This window comes from Carcharodon carcharias, chromosome 20 (assembly GCF_017639515.1).
Source record: "Carcharodon carcharias isolate sCarCar2 chromosome 20, sCarCar2.pri, whole genome shotgun sequence".
Classification (NCBI taxonomy): domain Eukaryota; kingdom Metazoa; phylum Chordata; class Chondrichthyes; order Lamniformes; family Lamnidae; genus Carcharodon; species Carcharodon carcharias.
This window is the reverse complement of record NC_054486.1, coordinates 66071177-66093254: the sequence shown is the minus strand read 5'-3', so window position 1 is coordinate 66093254 and position 22078 is coordinate 66071177. Positions and strand designations below refer to the sequence as shown.

Below are 22078 nucleotides of genomic sequence, written 5' to 3'. Positions count from 1 at the left end.
AGATAGTAACATAGAATGTGTGAAACTCGGACGTAGCTTTCAGGTCATCTGACCGTACTTTCAGAACAGTATTTTCCCTAGCGCTCTAGAAAAACACAATATTCACCAAAAAATTATGCAGCTCCCTCCTTAAATTTGCTGATGCCCCCTTTGCTTCCCTGGGAAGCCCTTCAACACATTCACCATCCTCTATGTGAAGTAAGTAAATCAAACCTATCCATTTACCTCCTTTCTTCTGAGAGGCAGTCTGTGCCCCTTAATCTTTGGGCATGACAGGCAGGTTTCGTTCACCTGCACTCCTTAGAATTTTAAATACTCAATAAAGTTTCTGCCTCTAAGCCATCTATTTCCAGTTCAAAGATTCCCAACTCCCCCATCGTCTTTTCAATCTTTTCAAGTATCTCAAGTGCCTAATTGCCAGTATTAGTTTACTTGGATTCTTTCTAACACCCAGATGTCTTCACTGAAGTGCTCCGACCAGAATTGTGCACAGTGCTACAAGGGCTCAATTGGTGTTCTGTACAAACTCACTATTATAAGCTATGATTGGTATTGAATCCCTTTGTTTCTACACCAAGATGCCATCTTTACCTCTGTTGCACACAGTGCCGATGGTTTCAGTGGATCTCTCTTCTGTGTTGTGTTTTGCACATTACTAACATTCTACTAACATTCATTTTAGATTTTCACTGTTTAACCCCTTTCCCATATCTTATCACCTTTTTATTTGTTATTTGCTAGTTGTTAGCCTAATCAATCCAACTCTTCCCAGTTAAGGTTTACTTCTCTGCTGCTATTTGGAGTCCTCCTCAAATGTTACATTATCAGCAAACCTAATAATTTTGTTCTTGTCTCAAGTTCTAAACCATTTATGTACAGAGAAAGCAATATAGTCCAAACATTGACCAATGATGCACCCTAATAATCACCTTCTGACTGGCGGCGGCTGCTCCATCCTAAAACTGTTGGTCATTTTGCACCCATTTTATTCTTTCATTTGAAAATGATCAATGTCAGCTGTTGTGCTTTGTAAGGTGAGGGATGTCTGGCACCATGGAATGGAATAGTTTCCTGATTTTCTTACTACTAGAATCAACATTAAACACGCCCAAGTTAAACATAACATGGTCCACATGAAATGTGAAGTTACGTGTAGACTTGATAATGTGCCGTAATGACAATCTCAAACAGACAGCTGCAACACAAATTCATGCACAAACCTTCATTGGGATGAAAGTTCTCTCTCATTTTATCACATAGGGGTTACAAGTGAAACTATTGGCATTTTGACTCAGTTCCTTATTTGGGCTAGGTCATAAGCATTACTGAATTATGACTGATTTCAAATCAAGGTCCACAGTGCTCTAAACCATCCCTGGCTTTTTCTCCATCTTAGTCGGTCATTGTTATTCTCTGTCAGTCATTGATACCAGTTGGCTAGAGTTATCACAAGACCATGCCAGCAGACTTCTCCTTTGCCATGCTGCCAGCTCCACAAATGTCTGTCTGTTGTCACTCTTCCATTCAGGTTGTCTTGTGCTCACCTTACCACCTACATTGTGACATGCCACATGGTCTTTTCCCAGCTGGAACCCACTCTATGTCCCTTGAAGATATCTCTATGTAGTAATACAGCACACATGTACTACCAATTGCAATCTTCTTGCTGTAATAGATCCTTATTACATACCGGCCACTTCTTCTCCCTTCAATGTTTGCCATATTTTCCTCCCAGCTGATACTCAGCAGCACCCTTGCACGTAATATTCCAACCACTTTCAGTCTCTATTTCTGCATCTTCATCAGGGTCCAGCCTTTGCTTTCACATACTTTTTCATATTATTTCATGAGATGCGGGCCTTGCTGACCAGGCCCTTCCCTAATTGTCCTTTAGAAGGTGGCGATGAGCAATTTTCTTGAACGGCTGCAGCCCATGTGGTGTAGGTACATCCACAGTGCTGTTAGGGAGGGAGTTCCAGGATTTTAACCTAATGGCAGTGAAGGAATGGTGATATAGTTCCAAGTCAGGATGGAGTGTGACTTGGAAGAGAACTTGCAGATAGCGGTGTTCCCACATATCTGCTACCGTTGTCCTTCCAGTTGGTAGAGGTCACTGGTTTGGAAAGTGCTATTGTAGGAGTCTTGGTGAGTTTCTGCAGTGCATCTTGTAGATGGTACACACTGCTGTGTTAGTGATGGAGACAGTAAATGCTTAAGGTGGTGGATGTGGTGCCAATTAAGTGGACTGCTTAGTCCTGGATGGTGTTGAGCTTCTTGAGTGTTCTTGGAGCTGCACAGGCAAGTGGCGAGTATTCCATCACACCCCTGACTTGTGCCTTGGAGATGGTGGACAGGCTTTGGGGAGTTTATAGGTGAGTTTCTCTCCACAGGATTCCTAGCCTCTGACCTGCACTTGTAGGCACAGTATTTATATGGCTAGTCCAGTTCAGTTTCTGGTCAATGGTAACTCCCAGGATGTTGATGGTGGGGATTCAGTGATGGTAATGTCATCGAATGTCAAAGGGTGATTGTTTGATTCTATCTTGTTGGAGATGGTCATTGCCTGGCACTTGTATGGCACGACTGTTACTTGCCACTTATTAGCCCAAGCCTGAAAATTGTCCAGGTATTACCACAAATGGACACAGAGTGCTTCAGTATTTGAGGAGTCATGAATGGTGCTGAACATTGTGCAATCATCAGCAAACATTCCTACTTTTGACAAGCCATGATCTGAACCACTCAGCTCTCATGTCATTTCTGTATTTTGTCAAAACAACTCCTGTCGATGGATATCCCAATGAATTTATCTTGGTCACTTTAAACATAATTCCTTTCACTAATGTTAAACCTGAACTCACAGACACTACAAATCATTGAAATCCATCCCATGATGCAGAAGTGCAGAACCAAGGAGACAAATCTCATACAGTATTACAGAAAATGGTTGTGGGCTTTCTTTCCCAATGACATCATTTTATTGATAGAACTGTTTTTCAAAAAGATGAATTCTCAATTTCACCAACTTCCATGAATCACACACCTGAATGATGCAGTGCGTTTGGTTCAGGATGTCAACTTCCTCTTTGTGCATGTAGCTGGATATGTCACCTAAGCCATGCACCTCCTATAAGGGCAGATTAAACCTGCAATTTATAATATGTCAACTATAAAGACCCATGCTTCTTGTTTTGTCTCTTGGCTGGTGGTTGTCACTAGAAACCTAATAAAGTGCAATGGTGGGTGTGATTTTTTTTTCTCTCTGCTATTGCCAAATTAAACAATACCCAGCAGTACAGGGTTATGTCTGCAGAGAGCATTTCAAACTACACAACAGAGGATGAAATACAGGCAATCATAGGTCTGTCACTCAATGTGGTTACTGTGAGACCAATTTGAAATGATCAGTTAAGAATATTATACAAGTGTATTGATACGTTTTGAAAACTGTTCAAAGTGCAGTTTTTTTCTCTTTCAACAACTGAAGTACAAAGATATGCCGAGTAACAGAAACACTGAATTTAATAATTAGCGGCCGGTTTAGATATGCACAAGGATCCCTGTCATGGGAAATTTGTAATGATCCATATGTACAGCACCTTGCTCCAGCATAGGGGATACTAAAATAACAATGGACTTTCAAGTCTTTTACCATATTTTCATTGGTGCTCTTCCAATCCTAAGGGCAGAGACTCACGGGTACTTTTCTACATGCAGTCCCTAATCTCCAATTAGATGTTTTGATGAAGGGTCATACGGACTCGAGATGTCAACTGTATCCCTCTCCGCAGACGCTGTCAGGCCTGCTGAGTTTTTCCAGGTATTTTTGTTTTTCTTCTAGATTTCCAGTATCCACAGTATTTTGCTTTTATCTAATTAGATATTGTTTGTGTGTGATACTGGAGAGTGAATGTTGTTAGATAATTTAACCATGTGGGCCATCAAGGAGAAAAGCATAAGTCAGAAGGAGCCACTGGATAGGAATTAAGAGCTGCACTCCAGACTGCATTCCCCTCCTTAGCTCAGGGGTGCTGATCCAGTTAATAATAGTCCAGTTACTTAAGTTAACATTTTGTATCTCTTATTTTATTGATTAAGCTCTCATTCTGATAGAGGGAAAGTGATGAGATGTTTTAAAAGGAAAGGTAATCAGAAATGTGTATTCAATGCCCTCGCACTGGAGATCAAAGTAGGAGTTAGGCTTTGCAAAGGTCACTAAAGCCTTTAACTCGGTGTTTGTACAAGCAAAAACAAGTAGTTTGGATGCATAACAGCAACATCAACTTGCATCCAATATGAATAAATGTGTCTAGACACTTAACAGTGGCACAATCAAAAAAATGGAAGCTAAGCCAATGAATTAAGAGTGGCTTTAGTCAAGAAGGTGGGCTTTGAGGAGGATTGGTTTGTGGAGGGAATTCCATTGTGCAAAGCCATGGTAGATAAAGGAATAACCGCCTAATGTGGAGCAACAGGAGGTAAGATGAAGAAGAGGCATGGGTCAGATGAAGAGATAGATTAATGGGAGTTTTTGGTTGGAGGTTACAAAGAGCAGGCGAAGTCATGAAGGACCAAGCAAGATCATGAAGAGCTCTGATTGATTGGACACGAAACGTTAACTCTGATTTTCTCTCCAAATATGCTGCCAGACCTGCTGAGTTTTTTCAGCACTTTGTTTTTATTTGTCATGAAGGGGTTTAAACACGAAAATAATAATTTTAAATTTGAGGTCCGGGAGTCATTGTAGGTCAACGAGATCGGGGGTAAGAAGGACTTGGTGTGGGATAGGACATGAACAGCAGACTTAGGATGAGCTGAAGTTTACAGAGGGTAGAAGATGGGTGACCAGTCAGGTGAGAATTGGATTAGTTGAGTCTGGAGGTGTCAAAAGTATAAATGAGGATTTCAGTGGAGGTAGTGAGCGAGGTGAGCCATGTTACAGGAGGAGGCAGTGTTTGCATTCGAGACAGTGGGCGGAGCCTTTTGAAGCTCCCGGGAGCAGGAAATGAAGCGGGCGGGGCACTTTTAATTGAGCAGGAGGCAAAATGTCAGCTCCCTGATGACGGGATAAGAGTTGAAGGCGGACTGAGAGCGGATCATACTTCTGATGGTAAATGCGTGAACTTATGTTTTATACATTAGCATGTTGTGCATGCTTATTAAAACACAACTTCGCCAGACTAAATTGTCTCTTTGCAGTTGAGTGTGCGGCAAACGGAAAACACTTGTTTCAGATTCATGACTGGTTAAAGGTGCCATGCAGCAGGCAAGGTAGGTTTCCTGGACGATTTGGACTGAGTAGGAGCTGCTTTTCCTGTGTTGGGAACTTTGCTGAACCAGGGGAGAGGAGGCATTCGTGCACTGAGATTGGGTAACGGCTGTGAAAGGGGGCTGGGCCATGGCAGTCTGAGGGAGGCAGGGAGGGGGCAGCCCTGCACACGGAAGGTCACTGCCGAAAGATGTTAGATTAACCATGGCTGTGGGGAGATCGAGTGTTATGCAGGAAAGATCAATGGTGAGGTCCTGAGAGTTGAGCGTTACAGAGGACAGGTCAAGGATGATAGAAGGAGTGTCAAGGATGATGGATGGCAGGGCGAGGGTAAAGGGTGGGTGGGGGTGGGTGCGTAATTTCAGTGTGTTGGGGGGCTGACTGATTGTGACCAGGGAAGCTGTAGGGTGAATGACAGTTGGTCAAGGGTGATGGGGAGTGAGAGGAGGGTCACCGAAGGCAGGGCAAGAGTGATGGAGTGACAGTTAAGGGTAATGAAGGGACAGTGCAGGGTGATGGCTTCCAGTTCCAGGGTCACTGTGTGTGTCCATGGACACGGCTGCATCAACAAGAGCTTGCTGGAGTAAAGGGTTGAGTTCTTGGTGAAGTGGGTGTGGTCCAGTGTTGACCAGGGTGTGGTCAATGCAAAGTATAGGGTTCTCTATTGGTCTAAAGTGCTCAGGACAGCGGGGAGTATCTTAAAGAAAGCGTGGACCAGGTCTCTGCCTGCCTTTTGTTTGCAGTTCACCTCAGGCAGACAAGAGGAGTCAACTGCACCCAGTACTTCTGCTAGCTCTGGCACAGTTGAAGATTTGGCAAAGGAAGGTCCAGGTGCAATAATGGCCAGAGCATCAATAAGGGAAGTCATCAGGGGGTCAGTTAGCTCAGGATGCTGGAAACCAGGGGCCAGTGCGATGCTGAGCATTGGCATTTGACAGAATATACCACAGACAGAGTAATTACCTGCAAATGTCAGAGACAGCTGACGATGTCGAGGGATTCTGTTACTCAGTTATGTTAGCTCCTTCAGGAAGACCCACTTCCTCATGAATTGGGAGGCAATCCAATGCCAGTAGCTTTGAACATCACCATGGCATTGAATTTCTCTGCCCAGTTCTTTCCAGGACTCCACTGGGGACATTTGTGGCATCTCCTAGTCAGCCACTCACAAGTGCATCAGGGAGGTCCCAAGAGCCAGTGAATTTGTGTGATTCGCCACAGACCCAGAGAGCCAGGCAGCCACAGCTATGGGATTTGGTGCCATTAATGGATTTTCACAAGTACAAGGGGCAATTGATAGCACAAATGTGGTCTTCATAAACCGAAAAGGCATTCACAATGTGCAGCTGCTGTGTGACCACCACAAATGAATCCTGCAGGCGTGTGCTGGCTTCTCAGGGAGCTCTCATTATTCTTACCACCTCAGCCACTGTTTGCTCCCCCTCAGAGGCAAACTGCAGGAGTGGCTCCTGCGTGACAGGGGATATCCACCGAAGACCTGGTTCATGACACCTGGGGGGAAGCCAGCAGAGGAGAGGTATAATGTCGCCCATGCTTCAATGAGGGCAGCAAAAGAACAGACCATCAGATTGCTGAAGGTGGGGTTCCGCTGCCTCGACCACTCAGTGGAGCACTTCAGGACTCTCCACAGTGAGTCTCCAGGTCATTGAGGTCTACTGCACCCTCCATAACCTAGTGCAGCAAAAGGGTGAGGAATTTACACACGGAGAAATGTAGGTGCCAGATGCCTCCTCAGGCGGGGAAGAAGGGTAGGAGCTGATGCTCATGAGGGAGTGGATGGTGGGGCTCCTGCTGCAGCTCCCAGGGCAATGGAGTAATGTGCCAGTCAGGCTCGTGACACCTCATTGCAACCAGATTCCAGGCAGATTGATGCTGCTGGATGACGAGGGGTGGATGACTGTATGGGTGCCACTTAAATATGGCACCCAGACCTTTGACCCCATGAGGTAACCATGAGGTTTCCTGCTCATCCCTGCTACATGATTGGCTGGGGCTCTTGCCTCTGCATATCTAATTGGCTGACTGCTATGTGATTGTGTGGCCAGCTGCTCTGCCTCTGAGTGGAGGCTCTGCACATTTCCAGTCCCGCCATCGGGTCCCCTGATGTGAAAAGAAGATTTCGCCAATAAGGGATTCAGAAGCTCAGCTTGGGGTCCAACTAACGTGAAGGTTGTTAACAGTGTGGTTCAGTTTGACACAGTGACTAGATTAGAAAATGAAATCTGTAACAAGGGTAAGAGTTTATGGCGGGGCCAAACATAAAGGTTTCAGTCTTTCTCCTGTTTAACTGTTTGAAGTTGTGGCTCATCCAAGACTGGATGTTGGACTAGCAGTTCTGACAATGCAGGTGCTATAAAAGGGCCAAAAGATGTGATGACGATGAAGAGCTGTGTGTCGCAACTATACCTCTGGAAGCTGACTCCATGTCTGTGGAATATTTCACCAAGGAGCAGCAAGTAGGGGGGAAGAGGAGGTATCCAAGGATAGAATCCTTGGTTGAAAGGGTATAATGTAAAACTCAAGGATGGATTTGAAATTATATTTGGCTTTTGAGACCAGAAAGGGGGTTTGTCGGGTTTTGCTCCCCCTACTTCGAAAGGGATATCATTTTAATGGCGAGCATTCACCAGAGGGCTAGATGACTAATACTAGAACTTAGGGGAATGAGCAGTGTGCACCCTGACCCTTTTGAGAAAAGAAGCCAAAGGGGAATGTTGATAGAAGTTTGTAAGATTATTAGGGGTTTAATGATTTTGCGACTGGTATATTCTTCTGCCATAATAATACAACTTCAGAATGAGGTACACGTTTTAAAGATGTGGAAAAATAAAGAGGCAATTCATACAAACTTCCTTCATTTAAAAGCGAACTGAAGTATGAAACAAAACCTTAGGAACAAGGTGTAGATGATGAACAGGAAATTTTAAGGTGTTTCAAAAAGGAAATTGACAAGCTGGAAGGTTTCATGGCTATTAAGTTTTTTATAAAATATAAAGGGAGATATTTTATAGAAAAAAAAGTGATACATTGCATGAACAGGTTAGATAGTTTGATCATTTTTTTCGTTGTTGAACATGTGGCCATGTTACATGTGCCCATCTGGTAGATGTCAGAAGGCTTCAATAAATGCAACTTGGTTCACTGTGGGTGGGCACTTTATAGATCCTACTTAAACATTATTTGGATTCATTTCATATTGTCCTGGTTTGATTTGGATTATTTTTAATTCATTGGATTCTTGACAGCCCCAGATCATCTGATATCCCTTTCTGAATAAAGTAATGGCTTCAGGTTCCACAACACCAATGAACTTGACCTACTTAGTATGACCAACTCTAGAACCACACAATTGGACTATATGAACCGATTAATAACACAAATCAAATTAGCCATTTAATAAAGATGTACATTGAAATTATTAAATGAACATAAAATGGTAACAGCTTGTTTAGAGTTAGAATTCTATGTAACTGATTATAAAATGCTTACTAGATGGAGGGTTGTCTCTTCAGAGCGTAGGAACAGGAATAGGCCATTCAGCCTCTCGAGCTGCTTCTGTCATTCAGTGAGATCATGTCTGATTTGTATTTTGATGCTATTCACCTGCCTTGACTCCATGTCCTTTTATACCTTTCTCTCATAAATAAAAATCTATCAATCTCAGATTAAAATTATGAATTGAGCTATCATCTATGTTGGTTATGGAAGGGAGTTCCATACTTACAAGTGTGGAAGAAATGTTTCTAACTTCTCTCCTGAATGGCTTGGATCTGATTTTAAGATTATGTTCTCTTCTCCTAGACTCACCCATTAGTGGACAAAGTGTCTCTCTATGGAGCCTATAAATTCCTTTCAAAATCCTGAAACCCTTGATGTTAACTGTCTATATTCCACAAAATACAAGACTAGTTTACATAATCTCTCCTCATAATCTAACCCTTTCGGCCCTGTTAACATCCTGGTAAATCTGTGCTGCACTCCTTTTAAGGCCAATACATCCTTTCTAAGGGGTGGTTCCCAGAATTGTACACAGTGCTTCAAAGGTGGTCTAACCAGGACTTTGTAAACTGTAGCAAAACTTCCTCCCCTTTTGTATATTAGCCCTCTAGTTATTAAGGCTAATATTTCATAATATTCTTTTTGATTATTTTTGTACCTATGAAATGTTTCATTGTATTACAGAAAATGTAAAAATGTACTTAAGGTACTGATTTAACAATGAGAAATTGATAACATAAAATTACTTCATTTGGAGGGGCAAAAATGTGAACCATGAGTTATGTCAGTGAGAGCTGAGAGCTGATTATGAATCTTGTAATAAGCAGTTGCTTGGTAACAGTTCCAAATACTTGCCTCACACATCTTCCATCCTCCACTCCCCAGCTGTAGACAATTTCATATTGAGTCCTGAAACTCAAGTTGTGGTATCAGAGTGGTTGGGGTGGCATCTGAGGAATGTCAATGCAGCAGGTAAAATAAGGGCAGTAAAGATAAAATTGAAAGTGAGAGACTACTGAAGTCCATTGTGTTGCCGGTTAGGCCACAGGTGGGGCTTGTGAGGGAGCTGCCAACCATTACTTTATAAATAACAATGTTTTGAATTCTCCAACCTCACCTAGTCTATGTTCCCTAACGTTGGCTTGGAATCCTGTCAATCAAACGGGGAACAGTAAGAACAGCCATGTGCTTATTATTGGCCAATGACAATGCTATGAAGTGTCATTTGAAGTGATCACTCATTACTATGGATTGTTAGAAAATTAACCTCATGTTTAAAATTGTCAAGATATCAAAATTTAATCTGGCTACCAGCCACCCTGAAACCAAAATCCGTTCTTTCTCCTCACTTTGCCCTCCTCTGTGACATTGTCCAATTGGACATAAGATAGTCTCAGTTTGATGCAAGGAGAATTGCCAGCACCAAAAGCTCAATTGAAACAAAAGGGATAATTGGAAGTGAATGTGTGCAGTGGGAGTGCAGTATCTATAGAGAAAGTAAAAAAAATGGTTGCATCAGTGAAAGCAGGAGAATGGGGATTAGACCTATGGCACACAGGGCAGAATTTTCCATTCAGGAGACTAAGTGCGGTGGCAGGTGGGAAAGTCAGCATGATTCCTGCTGTGAAGCGGGTTCAATTAGTCTGAGCGATTTTTCCACTTTTCAGCTCATTAATTATGCATCAACAAGGAACTCATCGAATCTCGGGGCAGGCAGGGATTCATCCACCCCATTGTTACCTCATGGGGCCAAAGGTCCTGGTGCCATATTTAAACCGCACCTGCACAGACACTCACTCACTTCAGGCCAGGTGTGTTGTTTAGTCCTGCTTCACTATGGTGCCCGAGAGAACAAAACCCTCCACTCCACCATTCAGCAAAGCCTTTGAGGGTTCTCCTCCAGGCTGTCCAAGAAAGACGGGAGGTCCTCTTTCTTCTGGATGAGAGCAGGTTGTCCTCCTACCTGACCACGCCGGCCTAGGAGGAGGTCAGGGAGGTTAGTGCCCAGGGGCAACAAAAAACGGACCACTGAAATGCAGGAAAAGGGTGAATGATCTGATGTGCTCCACCAGGGTAAGTGAAACTTCTACTCATTCCAAACTCTCACTCTCATAAGAACTTCAGGTAGCCTAGGGGTTAGAGCCCACAGGGATATTACACATGACCAGCAGATGGGACATCAGCACCGCATGCCTGCCAGCCACTTTTTAAGACCAACATCTCATGTAAGATCCTGCACAAGCAGTGTCTTAATCCCTTACTGGGGAGGGGTCAGCAGAGCCAACAGGCGTGCATGCATCTGAACTGTCCTTTCATCCATGGTGCTCACAGTCAATCCATCTGTCTTCATGCAGGACAAGATCACCACAACAAGGGAGAGAGCCAAGACCAGAGGGGGGATCCCAGAGTTGCAGACACTCTCCTCCCACGAGCAGCAGGTGGCAGAACTCACTGGAGAGAGTAGAGATAATTCCTGCATGGAAGGCGGGATCAGCCTTCTCTCAACAAGCCAGTAAAGGTGCATCCAGTAAACATCAGTCACATGTGGACAATGACTGACTGTGAGTGACCTATAATGTGGGAGCCTACTTGGCCAAACACTAATTATCTTCTCTCTATTCCAGCTATCAGCAAGAAAAGGTGAAGGAAGACCTCCAATAAGTACCTTAGCCCCAGACCACCTGAGGATGCAGAGCAACCATCAGATGAAGGCCCATCACTGCACCCTCCACCAGCGCAGATACATGCACTTCTGTGGGTCCTAGTTCTAGAGTAGGTTTGGATTCACAATCTGGTAATCACCTCATGGACACGTGAAGACCTGTCACTGCAGGCGGAGGCAATGGCAGCCAAGGTCTCTGCCACTTTGAGGGCTGCTGGAGACTAGGCCCCTACTGAGTCTGAGTCCAATGACGAGCCTCTGGAATCATCCCTGAGAAAATGTTGAAGGTGGAAAGACAAGCAGGGGAGCATCTAGCAGAGGTGTCAGAGGCTATCAGCAGGCTGGAATGAAGAATGGTGGAGTCCATCCACATTCTCTGACATGCACGCGCATCAAAGTCTCCATGGGAAGGGTGGTGGCCGCCTTGGAGACCCAGGTCCAGCAGTTTCAGCTGGATTTGCGCTCGGACCTGCACACCATCACTCTCGCCATGGTTGCGTTCTAGCATTGGCTAGGTGAGAGAGGGATGGGACATCTTGACTTCCCTCCCGGTGCCCCTTTCCTCAAGTAGTCAGTGAGGGACCAAGGGGCACCCAAAGGAAGGAGGAGCACAAGCCAGACATCCTGGGGGCATCCACCCAAGGGTGCCCTGATGCCCCAAACCCCCTTTGCCTGTGACCCCATCAACTCTAGCTAGTCAGACCGAGGAGGGTACGTCTGCCCCAGAGCAGGATACCCTTAACAGGCTAAGGCCATTCAAGCCTCGGGCCACCAGAGGACGCTTGCCAAAGACATCTCAGGCAACAAGGCATAGCAGTCAGCAGGCTGCCTCCACCTCTGCAGCAGATGTCAGCTGCAACTAGGCATAGTGGTAGGGTAAGAAAAAGTAAGAAGTTTTGAATGCACAATGGTACTACGGGTCTTTGATCGCTGAATGTATTCTTCACTATTGTAAATATAGTTCGCATTTATCTCTCTCCAAGTCTCGGGTATTGAATGGCTAATCAATGTGATGCAAAGCCCCACGTTCATTCAAGAGTCCAAAATGAACCCACCCATATTATCTCCCATCTGGTTCCTCGGTTCCATTAAGCCTCACTCAATATCATCACAGTGAATCGCCTTTAGTCCACATTTACGACATGACAAAGGCACTTCATATGTGAGAATGATGGCTGGACAATACACTGTGACCCTTGGATCTCAGGCAGACATTATTTGACCTCATGAGAATTGCTTCTTATCCTGATGCTGTCACAATGAAGTCTGTAGTTTGTGGATGTAACAAGTATTTGTTGTGACCAACATTAGAATCTTTTCTCCCAAGTGTACTTTCCAATGGAATTTACTTTATGACTGAGAGCTTTTGGGAAAAGTAGTATTCATCATCAAGCAATATAGCCTTTTGTGCCTCCCTGCACAGTGTTTTCTTCTCCAAGTTTAAGGCTGAATGTTATTCCTTTTATTATTTTCCATTCTCCCCATGCATGCTGTTGAATGATTGAAGTTGGTTCCACTCGTTGATATTAGAAATGTCTGCTAGTGGGAAATGTGTGTTATGTCAGAGGTATACGCTCATCCTGATGAAACCGTCTACTTACCTGTGAGGATCGCACTTCGCTCCGGAACGGCTGCCAAGCGGTGCTTTACAGAATCCTTTTGTAAAGACACATTATGCAATTTGATATGGAATTCATTGAATGACTACGCATTCATTAACTTAGGGTAGCTAGGAAGGACTGGCCTTTGTGATGTGGACACTGTCGAGAACTGTAATGCTATGAAAGTGATGCTTTGGTATATCTGAGTGCTCAGCAGGACCTGTGAAGAGAAGAAGTTGCCATTGACTGCTGTGTCAATACTGACTGGGCCATGTTTCTCCCAAATGTCAAGGCAATGCATGACATAGACTTGGCAGGTTTCTGACAAATGCAGGGTCATGAGTGTTTGTAAATAATCAAACCATGGTCCTGCTGAGCCACTCTCTGTAGAGACAATGTGAACGTACATCACAGCTTTGGGTGCATAATGTGGAATAACAGGTCACTGCATCTTGATGTCCGAAGGTATCTTGGGGCTCAGCAGCAAGATGAGCCTCTGCATTATTCATCCGTGAGAGCTGGCATTTGGAGAGATGATGCTGCCCAATGTAGCTCCCTCTTGAGATGGTCAAGTGCTAACTATTGACAAATGTTTTTTTCTGTTAGTGCCACCTTGCTAAGCTGCCATCATACTGGCATGAGTGTATCCATGTGTGCAACGGTGTTTCAGCACGGTGATAAGGGGTGAACCCCTTGAAATCCTGTAGCTATTAAGTTGTCACGGGCACACTGTCATGTCGTGCCCATGGCTCATCTGAATCGGCATCCTCTTCAGATTTGTCCCCTTTCAAGACCTCCTCATTCGAAGAGATGTCTAGCTTCCTCAATGTCTCCCTTTGGAAACACATCCCCCACTTTGTAGTGCTACTTTGTGCAAAGCACAGCACACAATGATGATGTAAGACTCTCGCTTTCTGTGGTGAGTACTGGAGAGCCCCACCTTACCAGTCCAAACATCGGAAATGATCTTTAAGAGGCCAATAGTCTGCTCTATTAAGGACCTGGTGACTGAATAAGCAACTTTGTATCTCTCCTCAGATGCACTCTGTGGCCAATGTACAAGCGTCATTAGCCATGTCTTCTAGGAGTACCCCTTATCACCGCGGAGCCAACACTCTAAGCATTGAGCTCCTTCAAATATCTCTGGCACCTAGGAGTGACTGAAAATGTACGAGTCATGTGAGCTCCCTGGGTACCTAGCACAAACATGCTGGATCTGCTTTCTTCAGTCACCAGTTAGCTGAATGTTCAGAGAGTGAAAACCTTTTTTTATTAATAAATGTAACAGGCTGCTGCCAAGGCCACATGTGTGCAGTTGATGGTGCCCTGCACTTGCAGAAAGCTGGAGATCACAGCAAATCCCACAGCTCTGGCAACCTGGCTTGTGTCATCCGTGCAGAGCTGCACATAATGGTGAGCTTTACTGAAAAGGGCATCTGTCACCTCCCTTCGGCATTGTGTGTCGTCGATTGTGAGATTCCGCAAAGGTTGTCAGTGAAGCACTGGAAGGATCTGCTGGCAAAAAAGCCTTTAGATGTCCTCCAGGTCCATGCAGCGTGAGTTCCTCATGGAGAATGTGGCAAAGGTGAGCTACCACATAAGTGAAGGTGCCTGTGGCACTGTCTTTTGCTCATCCCAATGTATGAGCTGCATCTTCTGTAGGCCTTTATTTGTGCCAAACGTCTCTGTGGATTTGCCCCCCCCCTCATGGGCTTCCTGGGGCTCTCTGGCTGATGCTTCTCAAGGTGATGGTCTTCCCTCAGCTGTGCCAATCCACAATGGGCCCTTCTCATTCTAATCAAAGCTATCAAGAAGGCAGCATTGCCTGCATTCTCCACTCCTTGTATCTGTGAATGGACACAATGGAGCAATCAGTGATAGTTCCCATTGAATGGTCACCCTCCATATACAAGGCAGGAATGCAGTCTCTAGCCCTTGACTTGCCCTCAGTCTGTATATGGCATACCAAGGCCATCCTTGCAGGATATCATCCTACAGAACAACAGGTGACTGAGCTTTCCCCTCAGATGTGAATGCGTATTCACAATGAGGGTCTTAATTTGGATCAAAAGACCCAAGTCCTATGCCTCCGGCTTCTGGTGGTTGAGCCAGGCTGAGTCAGGTATCTTGGAGATGGTGGTTCTGCAGTGGCCTTGACAATAACTTTTGATACGCAATCCTTGCATTTATGCCATGGTTGCAGGCATGGTGCCTTGAATGCCATGATCAATACATTGGGAACACGGAGCCTTGTAGGGCCATGCTGCCTTTGTGCAGCAGCTGTGCCCCTTGATTGTCTGACCCTACATCCATTCTCATATGCCTCTGTAAGGATCAGATGTCAATTTAAAACCATATACACTGTAGCACCTAAACTTAATGATTAATGCCTAAATGCGCAACATTAGTAAAGGAGCCAAGTTCATTCACTCTGCATTAGACCCTCGAGCCCAGCACTCAGCTGAGCCATGCTCTCCATGGTTTGAGCTGGACGTTTATCGAGTGTCCCTTCAATGAGCCAAAAATTGCTGCGCTGAGCTCCTCCCGCACACCCTGAGATCCCTGATCGATTTTTCTTTTTCTAGCTTGTTTTTCAAACCATTATTCTTAAGCGAGGTCGAAAAATGCCACTACTGACTTTCATCCATGAGACCAGCTTCTGATTTCCTCCATCACCCACGAAGTTACTCCCATACTCACCACCACCTAATTCCGCTTCCACCTATTTATCCATCCTCCCCTATTACCTTTGATCCTATCATTGTTCCTGTGGATATTCCTGTTCTCCTTGCTTCAATGTTGATGTCCCAGGCCCTTTGTCAACCTGATTGCTTTTCAAAGCCACTGCATCCTTATTTTCTGGATCACCCTGCTGATGAGACCATCCAATTCCCCTATATGACTTTTCTGCAACCTACTTACAGATACCTTCCCTGACCGTGACTGTGCCATCTGCCTCACAATACCATGACTCAAACTCCCAGGGCAGAATTCTTCAGGTGATTGACCATGTCCTGCACACCATACCGTGCATGACCGTCACTGCCCAGAGAGGTCTTCCCCTGCCCAAGACTGGGGCCAAGACATGTGTGCCATTCATAGCTCTCTAACATGGCCTGCATAGCCCCAGAACCGTCTCTTCAATACGCCTCTATGAGCGTGGCATCAGCCCCAGAACAGTCTCTGATTCTTCCTTGGACAGCCTTAAAACTCTTGCCCTGCAGGATAGTCATTCACTACTTCAACTCTGTTCTTTAACCCCCCCTCCCTCCTCTGTCTCCCCACTTCGCTCTCGTGTTTCCACCCTCGTCCTGTCGCTGTCTCCCCCAGTCGTGTTCCACACCCTCGCCCCAAGTCCTGCCTCTGTCTCACCACTCCCCTCTCATGTTCAACGCACGTTCGTCTGCACCGCGCACCCACCCTCCACCCTGGCCGAGTCCTAACTGTCTCACCCCTCACCTTTTGTGTCTCCCCCCCCTCCCCCCCAAAAGCCCAGCCCTGCCTCCATCTCATCACTATCCATTGGTCCTGCCTCCTATGACCAGCCTTGGTGCAGCTTGTGATACAAGCACCTGATATCTCGCAGCAACACTCTAGGTGAAAGCAGTGTCTACTGATCTCCAAGTCACTGATGATGTGAAGCTCAGCATGTGTACACCACTTATATACAGTCGTGAAAAAAATTATCTGCTGGTGGGGTACTTAATTTGAAGGGGAAACGTAATTGTGATGAGTTGGCCTTTTAATGAGCATTCATGAGGTGCAGATGAATGCAGATGAGGTTCCTGACATAGTTCCAGCAGGAAACTTGACTCACCTTTAACCCACATCAAAGCCGGGAGAACAAAATTCCAAACTAATTTCCTGCCTGCGGGACACTTTTTCCATCACACCAAATTTAGTGCCCCCACCCACCATCATGCCCCACCGCTGACGGGGGCAGAAAATTCTGCCCACAGAGTGCAACCAAACTTCCACTTCTGTAAGCAATGCTATTCAAAAGAATGTGGACTGAGTTTGCTCGACTGTCACTTGAGTCTTCATTGTCACATAGTTTCTTTTAGCTGGGAGGGCAGGGTGAACAAATCTGCTCCTTCCTATTCCACAAAATGCTATTGTTTGAGGAACATCCGGTGCCCCTTCAAGGATTGCTGGTTAGGCTACTCAAGATGTGGAATGCCATTGCAATATCCATGTAAGGCAACAGCTTTAGGATTCAGGGCCTGAAATGAGAATTTGACCCAAACCGGCTCCAAAAAAGGCTCTGACAAATTTAACAGTGGCTGACATCCCATGTCAGCCTCTGCAGTGCTCAGTTAGTTATTGATGTGCCTGTTTTAGGCATATACAATGGGCACAATAAGGTTACATTTAGACACATTAAATTATTGTGTGGTGTGACAAGTATCTTGAGTTACTGTCCATCATGACAGATGCATTGGAAGGCAGACCAGAGTGAAAATACTTAAAAAGCCAAATCTTTTTTTAAGCACTTGAGATAAATGGTGCATTGTCTGATTGGAAAAAAAATAGTTGAATTCTTGAATGTAACCTATATTTATTGTATTACAGATTATTTAGATTATATTGAAGGGAATTCACTGCTATTTCAGAGAGGGAATAATAACCACTCAATTCTGTGAGGGGTCAATATAATTGCAAGTCATGTTGCCGCTACTTACAAGTACAAGAGACATGATTACGAGAACTACTTCCTCTTAAATGCAAACTGATTTTTAAAAACTCTGCCTTACATCTTCACAGAGTCAATGACTTTCTGCTTTAAAATGAAATATTTCCATAAGACTTGAATTTGTAATTTGCTGCAATGAATGACCAAAACAGCCATCTGCTTATTTAAGTATGCTTGGCAGGTGTAATAAGGAGAGCTAATGTGGAGAGAATGCCTTAGTACGATATTTGCTTTGCTAACTGCAAAACCTGAATGTTCCAACCCTAATGAAAGGCTGCCTCTTTTTATCAGGTCTAAAGTGGAGCAGGATAGGAAGATAGTTTCTCTTTGCTGATGTTAAGAATTCTTGACGACCATAAGAATGTAAGTGGTTGGAGCTGTAGAGGAGTATTCCCAATCTCCTGCTGTAACTGTGGTGAAAGATCAGTAGAAATCAATGGCAAAAATTTGAGAGAAGTAAAAGATATATCCAAGATCCAGAGAATGTGCCAATTATGTTTATGTATATATATCTGTAATTTAATTGCATCCTGTCCTTCACCTAATTACTTCACAGGCTTTTATTCTTTTGCACCTGGCCATTTTTGTGCCACATACCATTTTCCTGGCTTTGTTTCTCCTTAAGAACATAAAAAATAGGAGCAGGAGTAGGTCACTCAGCCCATTGAGCCTGCTCTGCCGTTCAGTAAGATCATGGCTGAACTGCTACATCAACTCTGTTCTTTGCAGGCTTCTAAAAAATTTATTATTAAATATTTATTATGCGATATGCTGGGTTCATCTTGGGATAATCTTCCTTTAAGAGGGTAATTTTCCCTGATTTTAGATTTTGCTGGTATTTATAAGTGATGGAAATAATTTAATGTGCAAAATTCAGCATTGAATATTTAGTGCTGTTAATTGTGACACGCAACCAAATAGAACAATTTTTATTCTAAAATTGTGTAGCTTTTCTGTGTAGTTCATGCCCACAAATAAGTGTCTCCTTTTAACATGATACAGCAGATATAACATAAATACAAGCATGCCATTTTCAAAATACATATGTAGTTTCAATACATAAAATGTACAAAAATGAATTAAGTACTTTTTGAATTTTGACATTAAAAATATCAGAACACAAATATGATAAAATGGCAGCCGAGTATTGTTTGGCTGTGAATATGGTAGAAAATGATTAGATTCAAATTTGCACAATTCTGTATTACAGCACAGAGCAGTTAGATAATAGCTGGTCACTAATGAACTGAATTGTTTACTCTGTTATATTTCGTGATAAATTAGACTCTTATTATTTTCTATTGACCAGCAAATCTCCCATGTCATTATTCCACTTATCTGGATTATTATTGAACACTGTTGCGATGTTCAGCTGCTACCACGGAACCTATGACTTTAACTCTAGATTCCCTCCTATGATCCCCTGTCCATTTCCCCGGATTATCAGGGGCAGAACTTTAGGTCCCGCGGGCGGGCATGCGCCCGACCCGATCGGGCGTAAAATAGCTCGCAGTGACACAGGTGAGCGTCCCGATATTTCGGTCAACAATTAAGAGGCCTATTAAGGCCATTAAAGTTTCAATTAGAGGTGATTTATCGCTGCCCATCCAACGTTATGGTTGGTGGGTGGGCTAATCAGCCAGGCGGCCTTTGCATTTTTGAGGAAACCTCATCCAAGGGCGGGATGAGGTTTCCGATATTAATTTAAAAAAAAATAAAAATGGGCAGAATTTTTATTATCCATATGTTTAGGTGAGTGAGTCCGATGTGTGGACCTTTTTTTTCTGCATTTTTGTATCCTTTATTTGATGGTTTTAAATTCTTCAGCTCCCTGAGGCTGCTCTCTGCCTTTAGGGAGCTTTCATTGTCCACTCCCCTGTGCCCGCGCTGACGTCAGCGCTTGCCCTCCTCCCACCCCGACTCCGGCAGTGCTGAGCTTCTCAGTGCGCGTTTCACGCTGGCTGTTAATTGGCCAGCCATTGTGCAATCGCGATCGGGGATGATCACGGGCGGCGGCCCGTCTTTCAGCCATCCCCAGGCCCACCCGCCTGATGACCCGAAAATCCTGCCAATCACTGCCCCTTCCAACTCACCCCCAGCACTGCAACTCCTGACCTTGTGGCCTCTACCAGCGGATCAGATCTTACCACTCCTCCCCAAATCTCCCTTCAGAATGTTCATTTGAGGAAAAAGCCCTTTTCATCCACTAACTTACTGTGGATGATTAAACTGACATCTAGGCCATGACAGTGTTGACACCTTCCCCTTAAGTGAGGCCTCCCTGCCTGGTTATACCTTCCACGACTTGTCTCATCCAGACTGTTGCAGCGGTGGCGTGATTCTTATCACCAAATCACACCTTGGTCTGACCCCCTACTCTTTTTGCACTTTCTCTTTGTTTGAGTATCTCGCCTTTTGCCACCTCCTCACCTCTCATGCAAAATCCTCATTCTCCACAGCCTGTCCAAGGACCATAAACATTTTCTCATCCAGATATCTTCACTGCTTTCCTCCCTCAGGCTCTGCTGGTTTCTCATCCTTAGTGATTTCAACCTCCATCTCAACTCATCATGTTCTCTCTCCTCTATGTTCACTGACCTCCTGTGCTCCCTTATTCTCTCCCTCCTGTAAACTCCCCAACCCATATTCACAGGTTCCCCCTTGACTTTTCCATCTCAGGTGGTCTGATTGCTCACATTGGAGCAGTCGCACAAGTTCATCTCTGGTCACTTAAATTGCTCTCCATCCACATGTCTCTTCCACATTTTAACCCTATTTCCTTCTACATTGCTCTCTGGAAGAAACTACCCCCCAATCCACTTACAGCGTCACTTGCAAAATCCCAACTGTCCAGCCTTTGGCTCTTGATTTGCCACAACATTCAGCAGCTATTGATTTGCTCAACCACAACCTCAGCTCCACCTTTGGTGACCTGGTATCCAATAATCCCATCACTCCCTCTCACCCTGACCATTTCCCCTGGTATGGCCCCTATCACCACTCCCTTAAGTCCAAGGGATGCAGCCTTGCATAGATGCTGGGCAACTGGTTTAGCCATCCATTGCCAGATCTGGCTGAAGCACACAAAACTATTGAATTCCGCTGTCGTCTGCCAAAACGGCTCACTAACCCAGGATCATCCTGGAATGCAAAGATAAACCCTAGCTTATTTTTTCTACTGCAAACTGTCATTTTAAACACCTCACCCCTTTCTCCTCCACCAACAAGTGCAAGGAGCTTACAAACTCCTTTACCACTAAGATTGTGGGCATCTGATCAGCTGCCTCCACTGCTCCCCTAATTCCACTAGCTCACTGGGCCAAAGTTCCTCTAAAGATCTCTTCCCCGCTCCTGCCTTCACCCTAAACTTGCATCTTTCACTAATTTCTCCCCTCATGCCCTCTTCAAGCCCATCTTGTCCATCAGACCCATCTCCCACTCCCTTAACCTTAATCTGTTAAATGCTGACCACCCAACTTAACATCCTGGTTCCCACCATGGCCAATATTGGTAATGGTTCTCTCTTCAGATGTTGTCTTTTCCTTTAAATCTGCCATTAGCACCACACTCCCCAAAAAACCAACACTTGACCTCAGCATCCTTGCAAATTACCACCTCATCTCCAAAAATCGTTTTCTCTTCGGTTATGATCCTTGGCCAGACTCCCACGTTGTTGGTGAGATCCAGTTAGGGACCAATGATGTTTTCATTTGAGATTCAAGAAACTTGCTCAGCGAAGAAAGCCACAAGATTCCAAGGGTTTTGAACAAACAATAATAAACTTTATATTACAGGGTCAGAAAGATAAAATAATTTACAATATCTAGCATATACTCTAACATTTAGGGTAAGTGTGAGGTACATGTGAATTAACAGGCAAACTGTGGTCGGATACACCACACTGCACAAATAAATGACAGATGTGAACAAAACAGATTCCGTGGATTTCTCAGCAACACACCCAGACATTAGTCACATTGATTCAACTAATCTCACTGAAGCTCCATCTTTCTCATAAGGGTTTCCAGTCTTTGCCTTCAAAGATCTCGCCTTGGGGAATTCTCTCCAAAAGTCACTCCAACTTGGATGGCGTTGCCCCAGCATGGAGTCACCAACCTTTTGCTGCTTTCCTGGATCATCTTGAGCCCTCTTCCATTACCAGACTTGGATGGCATCAACAACAGTGCATCTTTCAGGGTTTCAATTTTGTCTTCCAAGATTCCATTCCCCTTAGCTCTCGAGTATACACCCAAGCACCAAATTACAGGCATAACTCCAGATCTTTGCCACGCCAAGCAGAATGCTACAACTCCAAAGGGATACCTTTGCCCCAG

At 44.5% G+C, this 22078-nt stretch overlaps 1 protein-coding gene across 6 annotated transcripts in view; it reads left to right on the top strand.

Annotated features, from left to right (window-relative positions):
* The window catches only part of LOC121292662 (guanine nucleotide-binding protein G(I)/G(S)/G(O) subunit gamma-2), an 84767-nt gene that overhangs the window by 18834 nt on the left and 43855 nt on the right, over nt 1–22078 (top strand). Inside the window, exon 1 of one of the 6 annotated variants that reach the window (XM_041214922.1) lies at nt 5092–5110. The exons of the other annotated variants lie outside the window; for them this stretch is intronic. The gene's annotated coding sequence lies outside the window, so the exon portion shown is untranslated. Of the gene's footprint in view, nt 1–5091; nt 5111–22078 lie in introns of those variants that run through there. 6 annotated transcript variants of the gene reach the window in all.